Raw genomic sequence first — 5,497 nt, forward strand, 5'->3', positions numbered from 1 at the left:
AAAAAATACAAAAAAAAAAAAAAAAAAAAATGTGGTGGCATGTGCCTGTGGTCCCAGCTACTTGGGAGAGTGGGGTGGAAGGATCGCTTGAGGCCAGGAGTTGGAGGCTGCAGTGAGCTGCGATCATGCCACTGCACTCCAGCCTGGAGTGACAGAGCGAGACCCTGTGTCAAAACAATAGAAATTAAAATTATGAAAATAATAATAATCATTATCATCTCCTGGCTTGCCCTTTAATCCATGCCAAGTAACGGCATGTACAAATTTCATCTACCCATTCAGTCAATGTTTATTGAGTACTTACTATGTTCCAGGTTCAGTCCCAGGTGCTAGTGATCTGAAAATTAATATAATACAGTTGCCTTTAAGTGTTCACAGTCTAGTGGGGACAGAGACTTTTTTTTTTTTTGAGATAGAGTCTCACTCTGTCACATAGGCTGGAGTGCGGTGGCACAATTTCGGCCCACTGCAACCTCCTTCTCCCAGGTTCAAGTCATTCTCCTGCCTCAGCCTTCCAAGTAGCTGGAACTACAGGCCCCCACCACCACACCTGGCTAATTTTTGTATTTTTAGTAGAAATGGGTTTTCACCATGTTGGCCAGGCTGGTCTCGAACTCCTGACCTCAGGTGATCCGCCTGACTTGGTCTCCCAAAGTTGTGGGATTGCAGGTGTGAGCCACTGCACCTGCCGGGACAGAGACTTCCGAGCACGTGCCTTCCGTGGAAGTGTGGTAAGGGATGGAAAGCAGGCTGTGGAAGTTCAAGACAGAGCACCTGCTCTGGCCAGGGACGTGGGGAAGGCCACTCCTTGCTTGTCAGTTACAAACCAGTTGAAATCTTAGTGTTATTCTTGCTATATACAGGTTATAGTATATTCTATAAAAACATTTCCAGCTATTATTTTCATCATGATTACCACTGGTTCATTTTCTGCAAGATTCTTTTCCCAAATGCCAAAATGGCTAATCCCCAAACTGAGATCTTGTGAAATTTGTGGAGGATGCACCCCTAGAAGTGATCATTTTTCAAAAATACAATGACAACTGTTAGTTCAACAAGTGATCTTTGCTGTGAAGCTCAGGTATCAAGGAAAGGTGTAGATAGGTTTTGTTGCATAACAGTCCTTGGTCCTAATATAGCAACGTTCATCTGAGAAGCTTAAAGGACTTGCCTCACATGACAAGCTGTCTCATTTTTGCACTGACTCTTTGAGGAAGGCAAGATAAGATTTATTATCCAGTGGCCTATATTTCAAGTAGAGAAGGATCCTCTCTACCCAGGTAACTAGAAAAGTGTGTCTAACGACACATTTGGGAGGAAGGAAGGGATCCAGCAGTAAGAAGGGGATTGAAACTTTGGTTTTAGGCTGCAGTTCTCCACCAAGAATTTTTTTAAGTGTAAGGCCTGATCTTGCTTATATATGACTGATTAAATTTTTTTCTTTCTTTTTGTTTTTTTGTTTGTTTGTTTGTTTGTTTGTTTTGAGTTGGAGTCTCACTCTGCAGCCCAGGCTGGAGTGCAGTGGTACGATATCCAGCAATGCAACCTCTGCCTCCTGGGTTCAAGCGATTCTCCTGCCTCAGCCTCCCCAGTAGCGGGCACTACAGGTGCATGCCACCACGGCCGGCTAATTTTGGTGTTTTTAGTTAGAGACAGGGGTTACAGGCGTGAGCCACCGTGCCCATACTAAATTTTTTTTTTTTTTTTTGAGATGAAATTTTGCTCTTGTTGCCCAGGCTGGAGTGCAATGGTGCAATCTCAGTTCACTGCAACCTCTGCCTCCCAGGTTCAAGCAATTCTCCTTCCTCAGCCCCTCCAGTAGCTGGAATTACAGGCGCCTGCCACCATGTCCGGCTAATTTTTGTATTTTTAGTAGAGATGGGGTTTCACCATGTTGGTCAGGCTGGTCTCGAACTCTTGACCTCATATGATCCTCCTGCCTCGGCCTTCCAAAGTGCTGGAATTACAGGCATGAGCCACCATGCCTGGCCCTTAAATTTTCATTGCAATAAATACTTGAGCCTCAAAACCTGAGAAAGCATTTCAGCCCCATGTCTAATTAGGACCTTGTCTTATTGATTTTCCCTCCACGAGACAGCTCTGGTGAAACAGTAACAGAGGGACGGGGAACACCGAGGTATTCATGTCTGGGCCAGAGCTGCCATCCAGGGCCCCACACCACACCTTTGGTCCAGACAGCCCTTTGGCCCAGGTGTCCCTGCTGCCAGAACACACTGGATGGAGTGGGGTACAGGAGTTGCATATTCCATGAAGCCGGTGTCAGGGGAAGCAGAAACTCTCACATTAGCCAGGTTATTCCTCTCCTCCGGGCCAATTTCCCTCCACAACCCAGGGGTTTCAGTCTCATATCAACGATCATGTTTTAAAACGGAAGACACACCTGTAATCCCAGCACTTTGGGAGGCCAAGGCAGGTGGATCACCTGAGGTCAGGAGTTCGAGACCAGCTTGGCAATGAAGGCGGAACCCCATCTCTACTAAAAAAAAAATTAGCCAGGCATGGTGGCACGTGCCTGTAATCCCAGCTACTAGGGGAACTGAGGCAGGAGGATCACCTGAACCTGGGAAGCAGAGGTTCCGGTGAGCCGAGATCGTGCCATAGCCCTCTCTCTAGCCTGGGCAACAGAGCCAGACTCTGTCTCCAAAAAAAAAAAAAAAAAAAGAAACAAACAAGAAAACCCAGAAAATAGGCAAAGCGTTTGGCTAAAATCAAATGAAAACACTGCAGGGAAGAGGCTTGAGTGTGCTGGTGGACAGGCCGCCCTGCTCACCTGTGGGAAGGGCAGGGCCAGCAAGGGCAGGAGAGCTCCCCGTGGGCAGCTAGGCTGGGTGTGGATGTGGCCCTCCAGGTGGTCCCAGGGAGGATGCAGGGACAGGAACAGTCCAGGCAGACAGCTTTCAGGTGAGCAGGGCTCTGCCTGAGGTGTTCCGGCTTCAGGAGGCTGCCTGACCCCCAGTGGGCGTGACACAGGCTCCAGGGAGCAATGGGACATCGGCCCAAAGGATCAAAGCCCAACTTGGTCAGATCCCAAGCTTTATCTGCATTATGTCTCTGGCTCTGCAAAGGGTACCCCCAACTCTGGGGACAAGCTATGGCCTCAAGTGGCAGCTGGCTATGCTGCTGAAATCAGGACACATCTGCAAAATACTCACAGAAAGCTGCGCCATCCTAGTGTGACAGGCCGCACTCTGTCGCCCTAGGGTAAGCTGGAAAAGAACTCCAGATGTGCCCTGGAGAGCCCCCCACCTCTCAGGGGCCACCTCCCAGGGTGCCCCCACCACTCCATTCTTCAAGTTTGACTTGAGATTCTAGGAAGCATAATTTCAGGTGAGGAAGAGAACAAAGTCTGGTCCCAGCCCACTCTGGCAAGGATCACTCCCCACCTAGTAGGCATCATATGAAGCCACATATACAGACAGGACACACACAGCACACACGGGGTGTAAGGAACCGTGCCTGCACACCACTCACATACACATGACATGAACAAGTGGCAGCCAGAGAGGCCAGGGCACGCTCAGGGGGCCGCCTTCGAGGCATCCATGTAGGCCGGGTTGGAAGGAGGCTGGCTGGTAGGGTAGGGTGTGGCTGCTCCTCTAGCCAGGGCCTCGAGGTAGGCTGGCGGGCCCGTGGGCTGGGCCAGGTAAGGTGATGGGTACTGCATTGGGTAGGGTGCTGCTGGCATTCCTGGCTGGGGGAGGGGGGCATGGGGTGGTAGCCCTGGTAGTCCAGGGTAGCTAGGTGGCACACTTGGAGGCTGAAGGTAAGGGGCATGCACCACAGTGGGGGACATGGTGGTGGTCACAACTGGACGCGGTCAGCGACACATCTTGTAGAGGGAGCAGCAGGAGCAGGTGAAGCAGATGATGATAGTGATGACAGAAAGCACAAAGACGGTCAGGCCGACGGCCACAGTCGCTCTGAACCCCACGTTAGCCTCTGACTTCACCCAGGGACTTCCTGTACCCCTAGACTTCCCCTCTTTCCATCATGGGCCACTCAGTTTCAATTTCCTCTTCTTTCAGAGAAAAGGAAAGCAAATCTCCCGATGACGTCAGTCACAGGAAGGACCGCTTCACGAACTTTCAAGTCCACGATGGCATCTTCCTCCTTAGAATAGCTACTGTGCTTTTGGTACTATTCATTCATTTGCTCCACATTTACAAAGACGAATATAATGCAGGCCCCGCCGTAGAGGAGCTCACAGTCTAGATGGCCGGCAATACATATTGCCTCATGTTGTGTCATAATATTTTGTGCGTGTGTCTTGTCTCTCCAATTCCATGACAGTAGAGGCCATGTCCTAATGGCCTTTTTTGTCTTCCCCAGAGCCCTTACTTACTTACTTAGCATGGTGTTCAATAAACATCCTTTTTTTTTTTTTTTTTTAGATAGAGTCTTACTCTGTCACCCAGGCTGGAGTGCAGTGACGCGATCTTGGCTCACTGCTATCTCTACCTCCCGGGTTCAAGCGATTCCCCTGTTTTATCCTCCCGAGTACCTGGGATTACAGGTGCATGCCACCACACCCGGCTAATATTGTAGTTTTAGTAGAGACAGGGTTTCACCATGTTGGCCAGGCTGGTCTTGAACTCCTGACATCAGGTGATCCACCCGCTTCAGCCTCCCAAAGTGCTGGGATTACAGACGTGAACCACCGCACTCGTCCAATAAACATCTCTTGAATGAGTAAAATAATTTGATTTGATTTGGTACTTTCCTCCTCTGTGGTTTACTTCTGCCACCTAGATAAAATAATGTATCACACATATGTAGAAATGTATTTTATTTATTTATTTTATTATTATTTTTTTTATAGAGATGAGGTCTCGCTTTGTTGCCCAGACTGGTCTCGAACTCCCAGGCTCAAGTGATCCTCCCACCTCAGTCTCCCAAAGTGCTGCAATTATAGGTGTGAGCCACCGCACCCAGCCTAGAAACTTGTAAGTGAGGAAATTGAGGCACAGAATGGTGAAGTAACTTGTTCCAGGCTGCAAGTGACTCATAGTTACTTCATCCAAAATATGTGCTGGACAACTTGTGAACCAAAGACAGCTATATATCCTTGGTGCCAGTATTTAGATGTCTCTTAGATTCTGAGATGCAAATTGTGCCTTCATATACACACATACAGACTTTATCAAAATCATGAGTACGTTTGAAGTCAGACTTTGGTTTATGCAGAATGATTAGTATTTCTTCTTATATTCAATATCAAGTTGTGTGAAAGGTAACACATGATAGGTTCAAAAATATTCCAGAGAGGAAAGAGTGGGCGGCAGTTGGTGAGCTGCAACATTTTTCCTTTCACAGAACAATTCTTGTAGAAGAAACAGCACTGCTGACTTTTTCTATTTTCAGCACAAAGTAACACTTAACTGATTAATATTCAAGTGAAAGTGTATAGCCACACACCTCATTTAATCGACAAGTACTGCAAAGCAACAAGCTAATACCCAGCAGGGGATGCAAATGG

At 48.0% G+C, this 5,497-nt stretch overlaps 1 pseudogene across 1 annotated transcript; it reads right to left on the reverse strand.

Moving 5' to 3' along the window:
• Positions 1-2,706: 2,706 nt before the first annotated feature.
• Positions 2,707-5,171, reverse strand: LOC105539778 (annotated as a pseudogene). Its single transcript, XR_001006102.1, has 2 exons — positions 5,154-5,171; positions 2,707-3,941 (listed from the first exon to the last, which is right to left on the reverse strand). The product of XR_001006102.1 is annotated as an uncharacterized LOC105539778 (transcript).
• Positions 5,172-5,497: the final 326 nt, after the last annotated feature.

Source organism: Mandrillus leucophaeus, unplaced genomic scaffold (genome assembly GCF_000951045.1).
Source record: "Mandrillus leucophaeus isolate KB7577 unplaced genomic scaffold, Mleu.le_1.0 Scaffold209, whole genome shotgun sequence".
NCBI lineage: Eukaryota > Metazoa > Chordata > Mammalia > Primates > Cercopithecidae > Mandrillus > Mandrillus leucophaeus.